Source organism: Oryctolagus cuniculus, chromosome 6 (assembly GCF_051225735.1).
Source record: "Oryctolagus cuniculus isolate XC-2025 breed Fujian yellow rabbit chromosome 6, ASM5122573v1, whole genome shotgun sequence".
Classification (NCBI taxonomy): Eukaryota; Metazoa; Chordata; class Mammalia; order Lagomorpha; family Leporidae; genus Oryctolagus; species Oryctolagus cuniculus.
The window spans coordinates 38380644-38404488 of record NC_142872.1 but is presented as its reverse complement, the minus strand read 5'-3'; the positions used below and the strand labels follow the sequence as shown (position 1 = coordinate 38404488).

Here is a 23845-nt window from a genome sequence, read left to right as displayed (position 1 = left end):
GAGCCCATGTCTTCAATATACATATAGGGGATCTTCAGAAAGTTCATAGAAAATGGGCATTATGAAAAAACTATATATGGATTTGGGTTTTTGTACCAAAATAAATGTATCTTTTTTAAAAGATTCATTTTATCTACTTGAAAGGCAGAGTTAGAGAGAGAGAGAGAGGTCTTCCATCCACTGGTCCCCTTGCCAAATGGCCACAATGGTCAGGTGTGGAACAGGCCGAAGCCAGGAGCCCAGAACTTCTTCCTGGTCTCCCGCACAGGTTCAGGGGCCCAAGCACTTGAGCCATCCTGGCTTTTCCAGGCCATCAACAGAGAGCTGGATCAGAAGTGGAGCAGCTGGGACACGAACTGGCGCCCATATGGGATGCCAGCGCCGCAGGTGGCAGCTTATTCACCACAACACAATGTACTGCACCCCCCATCAATGGATCCTTTCAGTCCAGTTTCCACGAACTTTCTGAAGTACCCTCAGACACGGGGGGGCCTGCAGCGAGGCAGGAGGCCCAGGGCTTGGACCCATCCCAGCCTGAAGGGGAGAGCCTCAGACTATGGGGGAGAGCAGCTACTTGGCTTTCTCAGTCCACAGCCTCCTGAAGCCCAACAAGATGGAGACGCGAGGCAGCGGGGCTGGGGAGCAGGGAGGGCGGGAGACAGGGGACGCAGGGGGTGCATCAGCTCCTGGAAGTCTGCCCAGCACCCGGCTCTGGGAAGTGACTCAAGCACCGCTTATGCCAGTAGACAGTCCATCTGGGCCCTGAGGTCACCAAATCTCGTCATGGTCCTGCTTATTAAATCCAGAGCGGCGTGAAATAAAGCCACCGCGTGGCATCCTGGGGCTCTGGGAGGCAGGGAGGCGCTCTCCTGGTCCCCGCCCCTGACTGCCCACCTAGGAGGCTCTGAGCTGGAGGCGACGCTAGACCACCAGGTCACGTTGGGCTTGGGGCCGCGGCGGGAGCTTGGGGATGGTCCCATCTCAGCTGGCAGGCAGCAAGGAGCTCCCCTGTGCCCAGCACCCACACCCACCTGAGCCCCCTCCGACCTGAGGTTTGGGACTATTGCCCGTAAGAGTCACCACCCTTTACAGAGCCTCTGCTTGGCACCAGCACATTAGAGAGGCTTCATGGCCACTGCCCAAGCAAGGAGAGGCAGGTGCTGTCCATCGCACAGATGAAGAAACCGTGCCCCAAGGATGCTAGAGACACATTTGCAACCACAGAGCAAAGTTGGCAACAGGCTAGATCTGGGCTAAGGTCTGCTGAACCATCTGAGGTCACAACAAGGAAGACGCTGACCCAAAATGCCACTGGCTAAAGCTCTGGGACCACAGGCAAGCTGCCCCACAACCCTTGGCCTCCATCTTTTCATTGGCTCAGTGCACTGCCTGCTCAACCGAGCTGCGGCTCCACTTCTCACCTGTGAACACACACTCGTCAGGGTCCACAGGGCAGAGACAGAGAGGAGCCTGAGACACACAGGGCCGCAAGACAGGCACGTGCCTCTTCTCAGGACTTCACTGTTGCCCCAGAGTTTGCTATAAGAGAAGTTAAATCATATAACTGGCAGGGAAAACAGATCTCTCCAAAACACAAAGGGGCAGCCGGCGCAACAGCTCACCAGGCTAATCCTCCGCCTGCAGCGCCGGCACACCGGGTTCTAGTCCTGGTTGGGGCACCGGCTCTGTCCTGGTTACCCCTCTTCCAGGCCAGCTCTCTGCTGTGGCCCGGGAGTGCAGTGGAGGATGGCCCAAGTACTTGGGCCCTGCACCCCATGGGAGACCAGGAGAAAGCACCTGGCTCCTGGCTTCAGATCAGCACAGCACGCCGGCCGTAGCGGCCATTTTGGGGGGTGAACCAATGGAAGGAAGACCTTTCTCTCTGTCTCTGTCTCTCTCTCTATCACTGTCTAACTCCGACTATCCAAAAACAAAAACAAAAAAAAAAAAAAAACCAACCACCACAAAGGGGCTCTGGGGCCGGTACTGTGGCACAGTGGGTTAAGCTGCCACCTGCAGAGCTGGCATCCCACATGGGTCCAAGTTCAAGTCCTAGCTGCTCCACTTCCAATCTAGCTCCCTGGATGTTCCACTTCCAATGCAGGCTAATGGCCTGGGAAAAGCAGAAGATGGCCCAAGTCTTTAGGCTCCTGCCAGCCAGGTGGGAGACTCAGAAGAAGCTCCTGGCTCCTGGCTTTGGCCTGGCCCAGCCCCAGCTGTTCTATTTGGGGAGTGAACCAGCAGATGGAAGAGCTCCCTGTCTCTCCCTCTCTCTAAAATGCTGCCTTTCAAATAAATCAATCTTAAAACAAAACAAAGGCTGGCGCCGCGGCTCACTAGGCTAATTCTCTGCCTGCAGCGCCGGCACACCGGGTTCTAATCCCGGTCCAGGCGCTGGATTCTGTCCTGGTTGCTCCTCTTCCAGTCTAGCTCTCTGCTGTGGCCCAGGAAGGCAGTGGAGGATGGCCCAAGTGCTTGCGCCCTGCACCCGCATGGGAGACCAGGAGAAGCACCTGGCTCCTGGCTTCGGATCAGCGCGGTACGCCAGCCACAGCAGCCATTGGAGGATGAACCAACGGAAAAGGAAGACCTTTCTCTCCCTCTCTCTCTCTCTCTGTCCACTCTGCCTGTCAAACAAAACAAAACAAAACAGCCAGGGGAATATAAGGGGTTGAGCTACAAAAGCCATGGTTCCTGTCGAGTGTGGGCTTAGCTGACAGGGCCACTTTGGAGGCAGAGGTGGACTATGGAAAACACTGCCTGTGGGATCAGAAAGAGCTGTGTGAATTCAGGCTTGGCCACTCAACCAGCTGTGTGACCCTGGCCAAGACACTCAACCTCTCTGAGCCTTAGCCCCTTTTTCCATCAAATGGGCCTGCAACCAGGCTCACAGGGCAGGCTTCCTTGTCTTCTTCGAGCCACGGGTCTCTCTGCAATCTTATTGTGCCCTGGAACATCCTGGCATGTTCATGAAGGCATAAAACTCAAGATTATTCAGGAAACCAATATCAAAACATACTCATCAAATATTAAAAAGTGAATGTATATTACAGCAATAGATGTTTCCTTATTAACACATTTAATAATGAGAGCTAGTGGCAAGTCTAAAAATTCCCTATAATTTCCAAGTAGCAGCAAGAGAAAATCTTTCTAGGCAGCTGCTACAACCATAATAATGTGGCAGGGAAACATCTGTGATTCCCACGGCAGCAAAGTCACAGGTACCTCTAGGACATTTTTGGTGCCTACTTTCATTATTAAAGGAACGCTACATTTCAGTGAGAGGTTAACGAAAATATAGATGGCCAGGGGCCCGCGCTGGGGTGCGGCAGGTCCAGGCCCCCTCCTGCGACATCAGCAGCCCACGTTGGAGCGCTGGTTCGTGCCCTGGCTGCTCCACTTCCGGTCCAGCTCCCTGCTGATGCACCTCGGAAGGCAGCAGAAGATGGCCCAGGTGCTTGGGCCCCTACCACGCGTGCGGGAGACCCAGATGGAGTTCCGGGCTCTTGGCTTCAGCCCTGGACCAGCCCCAGAATTTGTGGTCATTCGTGGAATCAATCAGAGAATGAAAAAGCCTCTCTCTCTCTCTGCCAAGTAAATAAATAAATCTTAAGGAAAAGAAACCCGAGATGTGATTTCGCTCCCTATCCGCGTTCACAGACCCCCTGCCGGTGAGGTAGCCAAGCACTTACACGAAGACTGGCACCTCTGGCCACGCACGGTTCCTTGGGACTGGCTAGCTCAGGACACACCACGCCACGCCACGCCCCGTCCCGGCTGCACGTGCAAGCCCACAGAGCCCTGAGCCCCGAGCACAGGATGTGGGTCAGGCGAGCGTGCTGGGTGACTGCGGGCCTGCGTTACAGCTAATCCAGCAGCTTAGGGAGGTTAAGCCCCCTCAGACACGCACACAGGCACTCTCGGCTCGGAACAAGCTTCGTCCCTCGGTGCGTTAGCCATGGCCTCAGCCACACCTGTGAAGGAGCCAGCTCGCTTCCGGGCCCCACGGCACCTCCACCGGCTGGCTCATCAGCATCTCAGTCTTAGAAAAGTCCTACTGCTTCCACCCAAACCAGGCTCCTTCATCCTTCCCCCCATCAGCAGGTGGCCAACCTCTCAGAATCAGAATGTAGGATACCTTTCTTTCACGTGCCATCCATCAGCCAGTCCTGCCTATTCTCTCTCCAAAATACAACACTGATGCCTCCATCTCTGCCGACACCATCTCTTACCCAGATGCACAACACACACCTACCCGGTCACCCGCTCCCATACTCCCACTGCACCCCAAGTCGGTCTCTCCTGCCATAGCCAACAGAATCTTACGTAGATCATGCCAACCACCCACTGCTTAAAACTTTCCAGAGTCTCCCATGTGTTCAGGATGAAATCCAAACCTCCACGGCTTAGATAGGCCTTGCCACACCCCAGGCATCTTGGCAGTCTTTACATTGGAGTGCAATAGCTGGTGACTGCCCCAGGGCCTTTGCACAAGCCACTCGTGTGCCCACTTCCTTCCTAATGTTCAGATCAAAGGTCACCTCTCCCAAGAGGCCAACCCTGACCTCTGATTCTGAAGGTCACTGTCACCCTCCCCACTGCATGGCTTCCTCCTCTTCGTGATCCACTGCACCACCGGAAGTGCCCTTGGTCACGTGGCTCACGTGCTTGCTGTTTGTCCATCCCAGCCAGCACGGGAGCTCCTGAACACAGGCTTGCTTGCAGGTGGGCCTCAGCATGCAGTAGGCACCTTCAGACGCTCACTCTGCGCCTCAGGGGCCTCACTCTGTGCACTGAGACGAGCTGCATGATGCCATTTCACCCTCTCGACTGGCATGGTGCCCGCTTCATGGAGGAGGGGACTGGCGAGGCCCCATGAGGTTCCCGGCTGCTTGAGAGAGGCCGGATGCGAAAGCTGGGCTCTCATCTTGTATTCCACTGCTTTAAAAAAAATCACCCCAAACAGAAGACATGGGAAGGACCAAGTCTGCAGGGGGGCCCAGGGGGTCATCGAGGGGAGGGCACCCTGCTCGGAGCTGCCGCCCACCCGGACCCAGAGTCCAGGACAGCAGGCTGGCAGGCAAGCGGCCCGCACCTGGACTCAGGTTTCCAGAGCCGGGAGCGGGGGTACTGTTAGGGGGGTGACTTCTGCTGAAGAATTTCCCCAGGCCGTGCTGGCCCCGGGGGAGACCCACCTGAGGGGCTGGAGGCCTGGCAGGTAGCACCGCAGAGCCCCAGGGAGGAAAAGACCCTGCAGGCTATAACACAGCCACGGCAGCGGCAGGTGCCCTGGGCTCGCCTCCCTAGCCACCCCATCCCACAGCTGAGGAGACGTGAGGCCCAGTGAGCTCTGTCACGTCTCTTGGGAACACCCAGCTAAGCTGGGGCTGGAACGCAGAAAACCCAACATCCTAAACCAGGGCATTGGTCGTCCGTGCTTGAGGAAGGACAGAATGCTCTGTGCTTCAAAGCCACTGCAAGGGAGGCGCCGGTGGCAGATTTACAGAGGAGCAGAGCAAAAGGCAGCCTCACCCACAGCTGGGTCCCATTCTCCCACTGCACGGGGGCGGCACCTGAGGCCCGCGGAGGGGCAGGTGCTCGGAGCACAGCCGGCTGAGCCTCTGCCTGCACCAAGCAGCCCCTGCCCATGGACACGACACAGCACTGGGTACTGCCCTCGCAGGAAGGACCCACCGGGCCCGCATGGCCAGCAGGGAGCGCCACATCCCACTCTGCTTCCGAGGGGGAGGGCAGGTGCACGGCAGGCATGCAGGCAGGCAGGCGCGCACTCTGGCAGCAGCTGAGAGGCCACTGTCACCGTGGTGTGGAGCTGGCCTTGCACAGAACTCGCTGTGACCATTTTAGCCCTGTTGTCAAGGGCTGAGCCTGGCTGGGACTACAGCTGCCTTATATAGAGCAAAGCAGGAACCCATGCCTACCCTCCTCCTAACTCAAAGGCGAAGGCACAGAAAAGACAAAATAAGCAACTGCCCTTTAGAGGCAAACAGCGTCTCATCGCCATTTCACCGCTGGAAGAAATCGGCGCAGCGCGCGCGCATGCGCGTGCGTCAGCGTGAGCATCTGCAATAAAGCAGCGAATAGGAACCGAGTCCTTTGGCCTGGGTTCTGAGACTGAGCTCTGCCACAAATGCCGCCAACAAGTCCCGGTGCCTCTGTCCCCTGTCATGTCAAACCAAGACATGGTGGAAAGCAAGCTAAGACACTGCTGGGTCTGCATCTTTGATAAATCCATGGAATCCAGGCGATCGGAAGCCTGGCCTTGGGCCACAGCCCCTCCCCAGGAGATTTCCCGCCTCCTGGTCTCTCTCTAACAGGAGCCCAAACGTCACCTCCCTGAGGAGCCTCATCACCAGCAGCAGGCAGACTTCCTCCGTAAAGGGCCAGAAAGTCGTGGAGACTTTGGGGCCATTTAGGTCTCTGTTCCAACAACTCTACTCTGTAGCACAAAAGCAGCTACAGATAACATATACGCGAGTGGGCGTGGCCAGGTTCCAATAAAGCTTTATTGACAAAAGCAGACAGCTGCCTGGATTTGACCCACGGCAGCCATGTGGAGCTTGCTGATTCCTGGACTCACCCTTCCATCCTCGCAACACACACACACACACACACACACACACACGCAGGGTCCTCTGCTGTGGCACTGCTCCTGGGCTCAGGGGTCGTCAGCCCCACGGTCACTCTGAGCCTCCCAGTCAGGTCCTGGTGAGCACGCGCCCTCCTGCCATGAGTGCCCTGTGGGCACAAAGGCCCACCCCTCCGTGCGGTGGCCTGGCCAGCTCAGCTCTCTGCATGCAAGGCTGGGTCTAAAATCACAGGAACTGGGTTCCCAAGGAGAAGCGTGCTGGGGAACCACACACACACACAGAGGGCCTGGTCTGTGTGCCGATGGTTCTGGCTCCAGGCTGTGTGTCCACAGGCTGCAGCCAGGCCTCCCCCGCACACAGCTACACATCAACGCCAAGAGAGTTGGGGCATCCCTCAGACAGCATCCTGGGATTTGGGGAAGGCAGAGGCTGCCCCCCATGCACCAACTTCCTTCTGTTCCCAACTCCCCCCACCCCCACCCGGCCCGGGACCTGATGATCAAGAATCACTTCTCTCTCTGGCTGGAAAACAGCTCCCATGAGTCAGGGGCAGAGACCACACCCCGGTAGGAACGGACGGCTGCCCCGTGGCCCGGACCCAGCACCGAGGCAGGAAAGAGGAGAGAGCAGACAGCAGCACCACCCTCACAGGGTGAGCGAGGGGACCCAGCAGGCCACAGGCCGGCCCGACCCCCGCCTCCGCCTCCGCCCTGCACACAGCCACGAGGACAGCTGGCCTCAAGGCGGCAGTCACTATCGGACACATGCATGTCCCAAGGGACTCGGGCTTCTGTGGGGCCCCAGGGTGGATCCCAGCGGGGGCCCCACGTTTTCCTTACACAGACGGATGTGAGCTGCTCTTTGCTGGGACTTGCAGAGGCCAGCACTGGAGAACGCAGACCTACTGAGTGGATGGGGTCATCAAGACCTTCGGGGGGGGGGGGCCACAACAATACAAAAGTTGCACTTTGTAAATTCACATTTATTAAATAAAAATAAATAAAAAAGAAGAAGAGTTAGGAAAAAAAAAGACCTTCGTGGAAAATGGAATGAAATGATAACACTTATTTTGGTACCAAAAAATCGTGGAATCCATAAATAGTTCTCTCCGTAACATCCATTTTCCATGGACTTCCTGTAAACCCCACGTACAACTACATGCTCAGTCTGCACTCCATCCTGCCTCTTCTCCTTCATCAGCAAATTCTTTTAAGCCTCACAATCATCCTCAAGGAAGAAACTCATATTATCTCATTTTGCAGATGGGAAAACACAGGCACTAAAAAGTTAGAGACCTGGGGGGCAACAGGATAGCCAGCTGAAACTGGAATCTCAGCTCTCCAGTGCCGGAGTCTATAGAAAACCGCATTCTATACACAAAATCAAGAATCTAGGGGCCATGGGGGCCGGTGCTGTGCCAAAGCAGGTAAAGCCACAGCCTGCAGTGCCAGCATCCCATATGGGCGCTGGTTCGAGTCCCAGCTGCTCCACTTCCATCCAGCTCTCTGCTATGGCCTGGGAAAGCAGTAGAAGATGGGCCAACTCCTTGGGCCCCTGCACCAGTGTGGGAGACCTGGAAGAAGTTCCTGGCTCCTGACTTAGGGTCAGCACAGCTCTGGCCATTACGGCCATCTGGGTAGTGAATCAGCACATGGAAGACCTCTCTCTCTCTCTCTCTCTGCAACTCTGCTTTTCAAATAAATAAATCTTAAAAAATAACAATAATGATAATCTAGGGGCCAGCATTGTGCTGCGGTGGGTTAAGATGCTGCTTGGATTGCTGACATCCCATGAGCACCAGTTTGAGTCCCGTGGCTCTGCTTCGGATCCAGCTCCCTGCTAACGTGCTGGGAGAGCAGCGGAAGATGGCCCAAGTGCCTGGACCCCTGCCACCCACACGTGAGAACTGGACGGAATTCCAGGCTCCTGGCTTCAGCCTGGTCCAGCCCTGGCTGTTGCAGCCATTTGGGGAGAGTAAACCAGTGGATGGAAGGTCTGTCTCTCCCTCTTTCACTCTACCTTTCAAATAAATAAAATAAAATCTTTGGGGGGGGGTTTAGAATCTAAATGCTATTCCAATCTCAGTCCTCTCTCTCCATCCTGACCCAGTCCTCAGACCCAAGAGCTGAATGAATTGATTGAGAGGAGGTCTCGGCCTTTCCTGGACCCCTCTTGCCTCTGGGAGCTGCTGTGGGGAGGGAAGAGATGGGACCCCCTCCCCAGGTTCCTAGGAGAAACCCCTCAGCCCACCCCAGCCCCCAGCCTGCCCTCGAGGACCAGAGTCTCCTGTGGGAGACCTGGGAGAGCCCTGCTGGCTCCGAGGGTCCAGCAAGGCAACGTCTGCCCACTAACGTCCACTTTACAGGGCCACGTCCTGCATTCCCCAGCTTCCCTCCCACACCGTCCATCCGCCCTTGGCACCTCCGCACCTGTAGCTCCGCCTTCCGCCGGCTCCCCTGGCTGGTGACTTTACTCTCGGCACCACTCGTCTCACACCCTACCCGAGGGACACCCTGTGCCCACTGCTGGCCCTCCCCTGGCATCTACCTCACATTCCATGGGGAAGCATCACACCCAGGCCAGTGTGCTGGGGGCCCCTGGGGCCCCTGGGCCTGGCAAGCGCTCATTTGCCCCATGTTTGTTGTTGAAGATGTAAAACTTTTATAGTCGTCTCCTTTTCTATTTAAACAGCTGGGATCCAGCCCTCGGTATCCTGAGCTGTAATAAGGTGCACAAGGAGGGGTCAGGGGACTGCTGGGCGCCTCCACCTGGGGGCTCCCTCCCGGGCGAGGCGGCGTCCCATACTCTGTGTGCAGGTGGCAGGTGAGAGAATCCCACAGTGAAAAGCCCTCCCGCTCTGGTGCTCTCTGCCTCCCAGGCTGCAGAACTTAGCATGACATCACAGCACTGCAGCCCCAGCCCAGGGCAGGCAGGCACCAGCACTGCCAAGACATGGTGCGGGAAGGGGGGGCCACCCCCAGACTCTCAGGCAGGGGCCCTGGTTGGGCATCGTGCAAGGTTTTTCAGCTGCCCCCAAGAGTTGGGAGCCGAGTGACTCAGAGAGGGCAGGCAGAGAGAAACTGAACAGCATCAAAGAACATTCTTAAGAGGAGACCTGGTCTTTCTCCAGTTGGTTCTCAGACCACCTGCTGCGCAGCCTCGGGGAAGCTGGCAGAAATGCAGAGTCCTGGGCCCTACCCCAGAGGTCCTGAGTCCAGCATGGGGGAAGACTCTGGAAACCATATTTTCACCAAGTCCCACGTGGCAATGCAATCATTGCTGTCCACTGCCCAGATGCCTGGAGCCTGGGAGTCCGTGTACTTGCCACACTCCCCACGGACTGCCAGGCCCATGCATAGCTGGGGTCACTGAGACCCATGCAGCAGAGGGGCGTGCAGTCTGAATCATCGACAGGAAAGCCAATCGCCAGTGAGCTCTGTCATTCATTTCTTTGCTTATCTCATCAGGCCCTCGAACAAGGGCGCTTGGACGTCCTCAGACACCTGGGCCTTAAATCGGAATCCCTGCCAGCTGTGCTCTTCTTATCGTGATTTTTTTTTTTTTTTAAAGCAGCAAAGGCCTCCAGGAACTGCAGGCTGCAGACTGGCTCACTCTGGATTTGGCTGGTCTTGGGCTGCAGCAGCATGGCATGGACAGGGCTGCGGCTCTAGCTGCTCAGGGAAGAGCAGTCTGTGCTGGGAAGAGGGGTGCAGGGGTACAGCCCAGGTTCTTGGGGGTGGCAGAGGAATGACTTCTGTCCACGGGGGAGCAGAGATTCTGCTCAGAGCCAACCAGGGCATCATCATAAACAACACAAGAGAAAGCAGAAACCAGGGTGGTCCTGAGAAAGGCAGGCCACACCCAAAACTGCTCGTCCCCTCCCCCCTGCACTGCCACTGTCTGCACCCCCATACTGAGTATTTTTAATTTTTTGCGGCTCAGTAGGCTAATCTTACACCTTGCGGCACGGGCACACCAGGTTCTAGTCCAGGTCGGGGCACCGGATTCTGTCCCGGTTGCCCCTCTTCCAGGCCAGCTCTCTGCTGTGGCCAGGGAAGTGCAGTGGAGGATGGCCCAAGTGCTTGGGCCCTGCACCCCATGGGAGACCAGGAGAAGCACCTGGCTCCTGCCTTAGGATAGGCGCGGTGCACCGGCTGCAGCACGCCGGCCACGGCGGCCATTGGAGGGTGAACCAACGGCAAAGGAAGACCTTTCTCTTTGTCTCTCTCTCTCACTGTCCACTCTGCCTGTCAAAAAAAAATTATTTGAAAGACAGAGTGAGTGAGTGAGAGGAGAGAGAGAGAGAGAGAGAGAGAGAGAGAATCTTCCATCTGCTGTTTTACTCCCAAAAATGCCTGCACCAGCCAAGCCTGGGCCAGACCAAAGTCAGGAGCCAGGAACTCAGTCCAGGTCTCCCATGTGAACGGCAGGGCCAAGTACTTGAGCCATCACCTGCTGCTTCCCAGACTGCGTGCTAGCAGGAAGCTTGAACCCAAGGATCCCAACGTGTGAACCTCCCAAAGGCTATGCTAAGCACGGACCCAGACGCCTGCCCCCGAGCAGTCAGGCATCACCAAGCACATCTGTGTGTTAGCCCATGCATGCCCCACAATACCCTCCCACAGTATCATCTCCATTTACTGATGGGAAACTAGACCCAGAGATACGGGCAACTTGCCCCTCCTCTCCCAGCTAGGAAAGGGGTACAGCCAGGAGGTGAACCTGACAGTGTGGGTAGAGAGCAGGGGAAGACGCTTAGCTATATACCTTGCTGGCCCTTCCTTCCCCCCCACCCCCCACCATGAGGTCCTGGAAAGGTGCCTTCAAGCCCTGGAAGAGCAACACGCAGGGGGTCAGAAGGGACCGAGCAAGAGAGGGTTTGCAGAAGCTGCCTCCGGTGCACGGCACTCCCGTGCAGGGACACAGCACTCACGGTCTAGGCTGAGAAGCACGATGACCAAAGCGTTCCAAGCAGCGAGAGCAGAGCCAGGCTGCTCTGCCACAACCATGTGACCTTGGGCATGTGACTTGACATTGGTGCCCAAGTGTCATTTTCTATGAAACCAGGACCATGGTCACGACTGCCAGGTTGGAAGATTACATAAGGATGTAAACAAAGCACTCCGAACAGTACCTGGCACACGAAAAGTGTCATTGAGCCACTTGCCACTATTCTAAGTGCAACCAAATGATTCCACATTCATCACCTCCTTGGATCCTTGTAAGAGTCCTGCTTGGTTCACAGGGCTGCATCATCCGATCCATTTTACAGATGGGGAAAGTGAGCTCCCGCAAGGAAAATTACTTTCTCAAGGACACACACACCCAAGATTGAAGTCTCTGAATTCTCAGGTCATTTCACCTCACATTTGTCACTCTTTTGAAGCCTGAGGTTGCTCTGATTTGTTCTGTTGACACACGTCTGAAGTGAGAGAGCCGGGAAAAGTTCAGGAATGGCTACCACATGACAAGCGCACCAACACTTTCAACATCCTTACCCATGGCAGGCATTACTAATCAACACTGGCCTTTTTCACACTGAGTCAGAGCACAGCCTTGGGTTCTTCAACATGCAAATCTTGACAGTCATTACCAACAGATTGCTGATGGAGGATGACCGAACCCAACCTTCCATTGTATTGACTGAATCTGATTGTGACTGTGAGCTAGAGAGAAGAGCTTCCAGGACCAGGGCGTCTGGGAGGAACTGCCTGTGGGCCTCGGCTCCTGGCCCTGGGGAATCTCCACTCTGACACAAGCCTGGCCTGAATCCTAACCTCATAGATGTGGAAGAATGGTCAACAAACCACTCTCTGGTTGGCCTCCTGGCTTGGGGTGCCAAGCCCCCAACAGTCATGACACTAACCCACAGACACACCTGCTCCCTGCCCTGCCCCCATCGTGACCAAACAGGAGCCGCTACCTCTGTGTGTGGAGAGGGGGCCCCAGGACCTCGAGAGAGGTGAAGCAAGACCTAGCGTCTGTCAAGCTCTCTGAATTCGGGACCAAAAGGAATCCTAACGATGGAGATGTGTGACACATTTGAATGGCCAAGTCTCACCATCACAGCTGAACGAGGGGGCCGCTGACTGTGTGCCTACTGTCCAAACTGGGCTGTCTCACTGGACCCTCCAAGCCCCATGTGCTCTGTCCTCCCACAGAGGACAGACCAAGATCAGAGAGGCCCCAGATCACCCAGAAGGATTCCTACCTGGGTCTGGCTGGCTGCCATGGTTGTGCTGCTGCCTCGCCACCCATTTCCCATTCGCCCTCTGGAACCAGAGGGGCCCACAGACAAGGGCGTCTGGGCCAGTCCCTTGTGGTACACGTGGAGAAAGAGGCCCCAGGAGAGGCCAGCTACACAGGAAGAGTCCTGCTGGGGACCCAGGCTTCCTGCCACCCTACCTGAGGCTTCTCTCCAGACCTCCTGAACCCTGAATGTCAGCATTGACATTGACCCTTTAATTACAGGTCAAGGTCACCCTGCAGGATTATACAAACACCTTGCTGCTTCCTGAACCACTACTGCAGTGGCAACCTGCACAAGGCACCTCCTGGGTGATAGCAAGATGGGCCCTCATCACCAGTCACACGGGGGAGACCCCAAGCAGGGCCCAGGAGATGAGAACACCAGAGGGGAAGGAAGCGAGAGCAATTCAGTCAGCTGAAGTGGGAGTCAGGAGGCAGGCAGGGACAAGGGCAAAGTCCACAGGCCCAAATCCTGGTGGAACTTCCAGGCCAGGGGCAGGCCAGACTGCCCTGAGATCAGGGACTCCCCAGAGGGATTCCTGCAGACTGATGTCACACAGCTGCCCTCTGGCTGACACTTGGATGTGGCCAAGGTGAGATAACGTTCCCTGGGTGTAAGGAAGGAAAAGGAACAGAAGCTGAGAGGTTGGACCTGTCCGTGACCTGTTTTCCAGGCTAGGAGTAGCGAGACTCGGGATGGCCAGGCTGTGAGCAGGCAGGAGACATCAAGGAGGCTCTGGCCGCGTGGGAGAGAAAGGAGGAACAAGGCTGGGGGCAGGGGGATCTGCATTTGACACAGTGACGCTGAGGTACCTGCAGGCAGGTGAGCAGTGCGGTCAGCATCAGGCAGGCATGTCAGGGGGTCTCCCATACCCACCTTGCCCAGCAGATGTGCATGGAAGGCCACGCTCCTGACCCAGGGCTGTCAGGCAAATTCACACGCTCTGATCCAGTCCTCAAGACACCCCCGAGAGACTGGCGGTCTGCCCACTGCACAGACGCAGAAGGTAAGACCCGAAGAAGTCAGATGAGTTTGCAAAGGACTCCAGCCCATGGTTTCTGTCTTCTAGGTCTCATGCAGTCACGGTTAGGACCACCTGATCCCCTTGACCCTGGCACCTACCCTCTTTAGGAAACACCCCACAGAGTCTTCGCTAAGTTCCCAGCACCGCACTTCTGGGGTTCTGAGTGTGGCAAGAGAGCGGATGTGTCCCCGGGGGTGAGGAAGGCCTGGGGGCACTCATGCTCAGTCTCTCTCTCTCCCAATGTGACACCAATGCCAGAACTCACCAATGCCTATTCCAGAGACCTCCGCCCTAAGCGCCATGACCTTCTGTCCACCCTGCAGGCTCAGAACCCTTGGCCTGAACAGCCCGGGCCCCATGCCCCCACCGGCTGCCTGCACACAAGCCCTTTCTTCCCTTCCTCCTTTCTGCCCCCACCTCTGTCCCAGCCGACACCTGGCAGCCCCCCAGGAGCCTGCTGGGAGGCGGGAGGGAATGCTGAGCATCTGGCCAGAGCCCAGGCCAGCCCTGTGGGTTCACATTAGGGCACCTGTTAATGTGCGGGACCCTGGGGGCAGCGACTGGTTGTGATTGGGAGAGGCTGATTTGCAGTCAGCAGTGATTGGCTGGCAAGGCCAGGCACCGGGCCATCCAGGCACCCAGGGCCACATGACCCCAAATCCCAGCTATAAATAGATGAGAACCTGTCGGCCCCCTTGCCCAGAACCAGCCTCCCCTCCCTCTTGGACAAGAATGAAAGGGCGCCTGGAAATGGTGCAGAGCCCGGGAGCCCCAGCTCAGCTGCTCGGGCCCAAACCTTCTGCTGACCTCAGGGAAAAGACTCCATTCTCTCGAAATCTGGGGATCTGTCAGCTGTCCAGGCCCTGTGCAGCCCACGTCCTTGCTTCTTCCCCTGATAACTATCCCCGTGTAGCTACTGCTTCCAGCCCCCAGATTTCTGAGTCATTTGGATCTCGCTTTAATGAGCTGCCACCAACAAGGCGTTCCTTTGGAGCCTGCTGCCTGGGGAAGAGGGTGTGTGTGTGTGTGTGTGTGTGTGTCTTTGCAGAAAAAGGCATTTATACCTTACACAAGGGGAATGGCTTTCCCAAGGTCACACAGTAAAAAGTGGCAGTGCAGAGATCAGATTCCCAGGCCAGGTCACTCCACCCCAAGCCACTCATAAGCCTTTGCCCTAGCCCACTGCCACTTGCTCTTTGTGACACCAGGCTAATGGCCCAGAGCACCTTTCTTCTGGCTCTTCCCTTCTCCTAATCTCCTTCCTCTCCTTCTCGGGCTTAGCCCACTACCACCTCCAACCTGAAGCCATCCCAGTCTAATTTAATTTAGCTCACAGCTGTCCCATACCCCACACACGCCCCTGCACGCATCTACTGAGTCACTTGCATGGTGCTGACCAAGAATGGCATTAATGATCACTCTTCTTTATTTAGAGATGGCAAATAGACTCTATCTTATAGGCCAAGTCCCATCACTTAGAAGTTGCTGTCATTGTATGGGTGAAGATTACAAGGCCACATATCCAAGATCAGCAGGAAAAAGTGTGGGGATTGATTAGTGATGTCTGCCTTGGCCAGGGGAAATGTCAGCACTCACACCAGGTTTTGCAGTCCCTCTTGTCTGCTGTCTCCAAGACTAAATTTCTTCAAGTAGAAATTTCGTGGTCCAGGAGAACACGGACTTCCCTCCCTGCCCGCCACCCAAATGTCAGCAATGGTAGCAGACAGACAATCAGAGGGGAGATGATAATTACACACTGCTTTCCTTGGCGGGGACACCCCCACAGAGGTCTCCACAGCCAGCACCCCAACTGATCTGGAACAGAACCCGAGAGGCAGATAGGAACACTCCTTCCTCTGCACTGAAGAAAGTGATGGCCAGGCTGCCAGCTGGCCTCCTCCCCCCACCCCACCCTGCACACCTCCCAGCCCAGGAACCCCATCTGTCTGGGGCTGCTCTGGCAATCTGGAAAGCTGTTTTAGCTCTTTAGCCCCATAGGACCTTCCTGCCCCTGGGCCACCCTCACTGGTGTCAAGCACTTGCTGGTGGAGGTGGCCCTGTGGTGCAGGGGGTTATGCCACCCCTGCGAGGCCAGCATCCTACATCACAGTGCCTGAGTCAAGTCCTGGTCCAGCTTCCTGCTGAGGCACCTGGGAAAGCAGCAGAAGAGGGCCCATGTGTGAGATCAGGATGAAGTTCTAGGCTCCTGGCTTCAGCCTGGCCCAGACCTGGCTGTGTGGCCATTTGGGGAGTGAACCAGCAGATAGAAGATTCTCTCTCTCTCTCTCTCTCTCTTGCTCTACCTTTCACATAAATAAAATAAGTCTTTAAAAAAAATACTCAAGGGCTGGCGCTGTGGCGTAGCAGGTAAAGCCACCACCTGCAGTGCTGGCATCCCATATGGGTGCCGGTTCAAGTCCTGGATGCTCCACTTCCTATACAGCTCTCTCATATGGCCTGGGAAAGCAGTGAAGATGGCCTGAACCCACATGGGAGACCCAGAAGAAGCTCCTGTCTCCTGGCTTCAGTTGGGCGCAGCTCTGGCCACCGTGGTCAATTGGAAAGTGAACCAGTGGATGGAAGACCTCTCTCTTTCTCTGCCTCTCCTTCTCTCTGTAACTCTTTCAAATAAATAAATAAATCTTTTTTTTTTTTTTAACAGGCAGAGTAGACAGTGAAAGAGAGAGACAAAAAGGTCTTCCTTTTCCGTTGGTTCACCCTCCAATGGCCACCGTGGCCAGCGCACCACGCTGATCCGAAGCCAGGAGCCAGGTACTTCTCCTGGTCTCCCATGCGGTGCAGGGCCCAAGCACTTGGGCCATCCTCCACTGCACTCCCAGGCCACAGCAGAGAGCTGGACAGGAAGAGGAGCAATCGGGACAGAATCCGGCACCCCGACTGGGACTAGAACCCGGTGTGCCGGCGCCGCAGGTGGAAGATTAGCCTATTGAGCCGAGGCGCCAGTCATAAATAAATCTTTTAAAAAAAAAAAAAAAAAACCTACTCGCTGGCAGGTCACCCCAGCCCATCGGAAGCGTAGCCTCAGCCTGTCTTGCTTTTCATTCAGCTTTCTCTACGACCGCATCTGTTTGCCTCCTTTGGTGACAGAACCGTCTCCTCCCTTGTTCTAGGCCTTAGGCTTCGAGTGATGTGGCAAATGTGCAGAGGCATCAGTAGCACTTTGAGATCCATTGTGTTGTGCTTGCTCTGCCTCCCTACCCCTTCACCCCTCCTCACCCATGCAGCTATACCCAAAGGTAGAATGGCAGGCAGGGCGGCCCCTCTGGGGAATAAGGGCTTTAGACACCTTGGGTCACAGCTCCCTGTGCAGCTGGGAACTGCAAGACCTACAGAGGGAGAAGGAGTCTTCCTACCAGCCTGGGACTCTGCCCACCAGAAATCCTGACCTTGAACCTGGGTCACACCGAGGACCAGGGAACAACACAGTGAGAACCTGAACCCTCCAGGCCGGGGGCCAGGCCGCAGCCACACTTGGCTTCCTCTGCTCCCCTCCACACCCCTTCCCTGGCTCATCCATGACTTACAACCCCCCTCCTGCGGCTGCAACCTCACATGGCTCCGCACCACCCCCTGCCTCCCGCCCGCCCCCAGCTCCACACAGGGAACAGGCTTTGCACCTGCAGGCCTAGGAGTTCAACCCAGGCTCCTGTCCTTCTAACCGGCCCAGGATGGAAAGCCCTTTCTCCCAGATCTCCTTTCAGCTTCCTGGGCGAGGGTCAGTGGCCTGCTGCCAAGCACAGGGTGTTAGGAAATACTCCTGTGAAACGGGAGACACTGGGCCCAGACCAAGCCGGCACAGAGGGCCCCTGAGGGGGCTACGTCCACTCCTTCATCAAACAGCAGGGACACTGAGCCCTTCTGCTACATATACCAGGACCAAAACACAGGACAAGGTGCCATGAGGGCACAGGGTGGCCTCAGCCTTGCCACCTCTGGGACTCCTCTCCCGTGTTCTCGGCACAGTGGCCTCCTCCTGTGGCCAGGTGGTCTCCAAAGTCCCTCCTGGGACAAGTTCGCGGCAGTTCTGCCATCACTTCTTCCCACCCTCATCTCCTCCTACCCAATGCCACTCTAGGTAGCTGGTCTCCTTTCTTCTGCGTTTCTGGGGAGCAGCCTGTGGTCACAGTGTCCACAGTACCTGCTACACAGTGGCTACTGGGTACAAGCCTCCAGAAGGCGTGGCCATGGCCGTGGCCATGGCACCTGAGGTGGTCCAGCACCTGCTATTCTTCAGTTCCTGCAGAGAGCACGTGCCAGGCACATGCACGCCTTCACCACATTCAATTCTAGCAACCCTCACCGTGGCAACAGTGGGAAGACAAGCTCAGAGGAGCCCGGTGATCTAACATCATGCAGCAACAGTGGCAGAGACGGGCTTCAAAACTGAGGACTCTCAGGAGTGGGCATCTGGCCTGGCCGTTAAGACACTGGTTGAGACACCCAATCCCCACGTCACAGAGTCTGTGTTTGACTCTTGGCTCATGTGCACCCTGGGATGCAGCAGTGTTGGCTCAAGCAGCTGGGCCCCTGCCTGCCATGTGCAAGCCTAGATTGAGTTCCTGCCTCCTGGCTGAGACCAATGTTGTTGCAGACATTGGGGGAATGAACCAGTGGATGGGAGCTCTTTTTCTCTCTCTCAATAATAAGGGGAAAAAAACATGCAGGAGTCTCTCTGTGGACTGCACTCAGATTTGGAGTGTGGCTGAAGTCAGACAGAGATGCACCTTGAGTGTCCCAAGGATCCTGGACTTCCTCTTGTTGCCGGCAGAAATCCAGGGACGACCCTTCCAAGGAGGAGCTGCCCAGGCCCCTCGGATCGTAACATCCAAGATTAGATCTCACCGAGGGCTTCCAGGGCACATTTTCCCTAAAAGACTGGGTCAAGAGTAAACTCCCTGTCAAACACTGACGCTGGGCACAGGTCAGCACCCTGGTGAGATGTTTCTAGAACTTTCCAGATCATTCTCTTTCCACGGAATTCTAGAAACAGGGCTTTGATGGGGTGGCTGTGTGATCACACGGTCGGAGAAACTTCCCTTTTCTTAAGCAAGGAAACTGAGGCCACGAGGACCAGGTGTGGCCTGAGGCCCCCTAGCTACAGCCAGGCAGGGAAAGATCCAGGCTGTGTGGCCTGGGGTGCTGGAGGGTGAGGGAAAACTGGAGAGGAAGAGGCCTTGAAGGGCTGTGACCCATAAGAGGTGAGTCCAGGCCACGGGTGCGAGCTGAGCTTACAGCTCATTTACCCCAGAGCCCTCATGACAGTCAGAGCTGCCCAAAGATGGTCACAGGCAGCCGGTGAGGTGGCGGGAGCTCCCGTGGCTGGGCGTGGGCTTGTGGGCCGGTGGGGGCATGAGCACGCACAGCAGGCGGTCTCAGTGACAGCCTTGCAAAGTCCGCTAGCCCCAGTGATCTCGAGAGCCCTGCTTGAACCTGCTCTGAACCTCTGCTCCCTGCCTCTGGGGTCTCTCTGGCGCTCTGGGCTGAGCTGGGGAAAGCCTGCAAGGTGCAGGCTGGGGGACAGACAGAGAGACTGGAGCCTTCACACACTGTCCCTGGTGCAGGGGGCTGCCTCACTCCTGCCCACCCCAATGAATCCCCAAAGCAAGAGACTCAGGGGACGATGGGCAGCGCACATGAGCAGCCGGATGCCTGTGTGTGTGTGTGTGTGTGTGTGTGCAGGCATGCCTGCACGCTAACAAGGGAGTTTTACAACCCCGCCTTCCAAGTGTTCCCCTCGTGGGAAGCGAGAGGCTCTGGGAGGAGGACGCAGTGGTGCAGGCCTCAGGAGAAGGGAGGACCAAAGAAGGCAAGAAGTGCAGCCGAGGGGGAGGGGCAGGCTCCCAGCACTTTCTTGAGGAGACCCAGGCTGTAAAAGGAGTGAAGAGGCCTCTGGATCCAGAAGGCAGCCTCTTAACTCTTCCCGCCCCGCGTGGGAGGTGGCGGAATTCCGCCCCCCCCCCCCGCCCACCGCACATTCCTGGGCCCGGGGCCAGGCGGGGCCCCTCCTGCACCCAGCTGTCGGCACAACTCAGGCCAGCTGGGCCACAGGGCAGTGGCTGCCCATGGTGGAGCAGGGCGGGAGAGGAGAGGGCGGTGGCCTTGTGAGGGCAGGAGAGGTGGGCAGGCAGGCCCTGGTGGGGCAGGCAGCGGGCGATCTTGGCACGCATTTTGGACCACTCTGAAGAGACGTTCCCACATCTGTAAAGTGGGCACAAGCGTGAGTGTGTGTGGAATAATCCAGAAAACGACTCCAAAGCCCTGGTGCACACCAAATGCCCAGAAGCTGACCAAACAAACCCCAGAAACTCCCTCAGCAACAGGAAGAAGAGAGGGCGCCTGAGTCCTTGTTTGAAGCGGAGAGGCCTCCCCGAGCGCTGGGCCCGGCACCTGCAAAGTGGACGGAAGAGCTGAGAAGTGCTGCCCCCGGGGACGTGGGGGGAAGGAGCGGGAGGGTGTGCACACACACGCCAGCAGGGCACAGGGCACAGGGCGGGGGGGGGGGGTACACGCTGTACACGGCCAGAGGAAAAAGGTGACCTGGCTGTTTCTGGTGTCTACAGAGCCACACACGCAGTCCTGTTCAAACTTGCTGGGGACCTCCGGAGCCAGCCTGCGGCAGGACAGGAATGTGGGGTGCAGGACTAACCTCTGGGGCTCCTCCGTCACTCCACGGTGGGGGAGGAAGGGTCATTCCCTGGGCTCCTGTAGCTGGTCCCAACAGCCCACCCCTCTCTCCCTAGATCAGCATCCACCTCACCCATGACCTCGGGACCCCCTGTCCCCCAGCTGCCAAGCACACATGGGACTGTTGCCACCTAGGCAGGAGGATGCAACCTGGGAGCTTGGGACCCTCGATGTCCTGCATGCAGGGAACAGCCCCATACAACTGCCCAGCCTAAAAGGTTTTCGGCACCCCTTTTGGGAAACACTGCACACTGGTAAATTTTTTTGTAGTGCAGATGGAGAACCCAGGTGCAGAGAGGGAAAGGAACTTGCCCTTGGTCACACAGCAAGCCAGCAATGGAAATGAGGCCACCGCGCAGCTCCTACGCCCAGTTCAGTGCTCTTTCACCGCCTTCGGCATCTACACGCTGCCATCTTCTCTCCAATACCTATCACAGGGCAGCAGGGCTCCACTAGGACGATGCTTGCATAAGGAAGCTAGTAAGAACAACAACAGAAAAGCACGGGGTTGCGGTATGGCAGGGAAGCAAGGGCTCCTATCCATGGTTGCAGGTCTTGGGAAAGATGGCTGGGCAGGCTGTGTGAGCTTGCTGCTGGCCACTAGGGGGCAATGTGGGCATCAGGCAGCTTGGTTGTGCTGGGAGAGTGCTGAGAGGCAGCCAGTGACGGGAAGGAGGGAGGAGACTTAAATACTGATTTCTTTGTCACTTGATTTCCTCCCCACCCCCCACCCCCACCCCTGTAGATGGCCTGCTGCACCTTATGCAGCAACTCTGCAGTTGCCTGGTGGAAAGAGAGGGGAGACAGGAGTCTGACGTGGAGAAGGAGATGCAGATCAGGAAAGTCACAGATGCAGGGCTTAAGCAGCAGCCCCGGGCCCCACATCCCGTAGCGGAGTGCCTAGTTCTGATCCAGGTTCCTGCTAGTGCACATCCCGGGAGCAGCATGTGAGGCGAGGAGTTGAGTCCCTGCGACCCATGTCGGAGATCCACATGGAATTCCGGGCTTCCGACTTGGGCCTGGCCCAACCCTGGCTGTTGTGGGTATTTGGGGATCGAACTGGGGGATCAAGATCCCTCCGTGTCTGTCTCCGCCCTTCAAATAAAATGAAAAACCAAAAACCAGAAAAGCCACAGAGTCCCAGAGCCCACAGCACTTCCTGGATGCCCACCCACCTAGCAGAGAGGAGGGGGTGCCAGGAGCCAAAGCCTCAGGCCATCAGCACCCTTTCCCAGGTCTCTTAGAACACAGCTCTGGGCGACTGGGAGGACTGCAAGTGTCTCGCAAAGGATTCTGTGGTCTGTGCAGACCTGGGGACAAGAGCGTGGTGACAGCGGAATTCTGTCTGCCAGACTGATGAGGGCAGAGTCTCAGCTCCCAGGCCCTCTGTCCTGACCTGCAGCCCCCGCACGGACTCGCCACTTGCTGGTCACCCTGCAGCCTCCAAGCAAGCTGGGCAGGGCAAGAGAGACAGAGACGCCCTGAAGAGAAGGGCCAGGGAAACAGGTAAGAACCTGGGAGCCCCCCACCTCTCCCGCTGGGACAGCTGCGGCCACCTTCCCTCGCAGACCACAGAAGTGTGCTCTGATCACGGACGTTAGGGCGGGTTAGAGTTCAGCCATGTGGGGCTGTCCGGAAGCTGTTCCAGGACTCACAGCAGGAAGTTGCCCTGCCCCGTCCCTACACACCCTGGAGCTATCCACACACCCACAGACTGGGACAGGGTGGTGCCCCATGTCTGTCCCCACCCCAGGCTGCCACGCCTACAACACCTCTCCAGCCGGATGACCTGGGTGTACAACCTCCGCTCAGTCCCAGATAAACCCATCTAAATCCTGGGCGATGCCGGGAGGGACAGAACTCAACCACCAATCAAAATGCCCTCAGCTCCCGCCCACCCCCCACACCCCCTCCACCCTCCACCGTTGCTTGGTCTCCACAGCTCTCTGAGCAGGCCCTGGGGAATCTCAGTCATTTCCTGAGAGGCTGAGGGACAATGGGGATCTAGATCAGAGCAGGGCAGACAGGAGGCAGGGGGGTGAAGCTCAGGCCCGCCCAGCAGGCAAGTCACATGCAGGCAGGCGCTCAAAATAGGGCCTGCAGCTCAAGGGGTATGGGATGCATGCGGAATTATGGATGGATGGATGGATGGACAGACAGGTGAGTGGGTAGATGGATGGGTGGGTGGTTGGATGGATGTGTGGGTGCATAGATACGTGAGTGGATGGATGAGATGATGGTAGGTAGGTGGGGGTAGGTGGGTGGATGGACAGACAGGTAAGGATGGATAGACAGGTAGATGGATAGACCGGTAGGTGGACAGATAGAGGATATGAAAGCTGAGGGGTCTTAAAGATCATCCCAGCACCCCTGAATGCTCACATGTGACAGCTGCAGTTAGCAAGGACCAGAGCCCAGAAGGAAAACTGGAGCAGCCAGGGTAGTGGCTGTGGTGTAGTGGGTAAAGCCATTGCCTATAGTGCTGGCATCCCATATGGGCACCAGTTCGAGTCCCGGCTGCTCCTCTTCCGATCCAGCTCTCTGTTATGGCCTGGGAAAGCAGTGGAAGATGGCCCAAGTCCTTGGGCCCCCGCACCCGCATGGGAGACCCAGAAGAAACTCGTGGCTCCTGGCTTCAGACTGGCGCAGCTCCGGCCGTTGTGGCCAACTGGGGAGTGAACTGTCAGATGGAAGTCCTCTCTCTCTCTCTCTCTCTCTCTCTCTCTCTCTGTGTCTCTCCTTCTCTCTCTGTGTAACTGACTCTCAAATAAATAAATAAATATTTTAAAAAAAGAAAAAACTGGAGGAGCCAATGGCTACTGGGCCCTTCCCAATGCCAGGCCCATGGCTAAGTGCGTACCTGTCTCTTCTCACACTCTGCAAGCCTCAGGGCCGTGGAGTTGTGCTGGCCCCACTTAGCAGGTGCGTAACAGGAGCCGGCACACAGTGAGCAGCAACAGTAAGTTCAGCCCAGGCCCCTGCGCCCCTTCTTTAAACTTCTCTGCGGTGGTGTCTCTCATTACGGGGGCACAAGGCCTCTTCCGGGCTCTGCCTCTGGCTGCTGCATGGGGCCACCCCTGGACTTCCCATAGGGGCTCTGATGCCTGTGTCATCATGGCCTCTCCCCAAAGGGCATTCAGATGAGAGCTAAGAAGGGCGTTCATTTGCCCTCCTAACCACCACTAAAATGGCACAGCCAGGCTGAGGCTGATGACCTGGCACACTGAGGCACACCACCAAGCATCTGCCTCCTGGCTG

General features: G+C 56.8%; 1 protein-coding gene and 1 long non-coding RNA gene across 2 annotated transcripts in view; both read right to left on the bottom strand.

The window, feature by feature from the left end:
- The window catches only part of LOC138850184 (uncharacterized), a 39710-nt gene extending 17322 nt beyond the window's left edge, over positions 1-22388 (bottom strand). The window contains exon 1 of the long non-coding RNA XR_016236357.1: positions 5196-22388. This is a non-coding gene — a long non-coding RNA (uncharacterized LOC138850184). The remainder of the gene's footprint in view (positions 1-5195) is intronic.
- Positions 1-23845, bottom strand: part of PPARGC1B (PPARG coactivator 1 beta) — a 112383-nt gene that overhangs the window by 47643 nt on the left and 40895 nt on the right. The gene's annotated exons all lie outside the window — the stretch shown is intronic.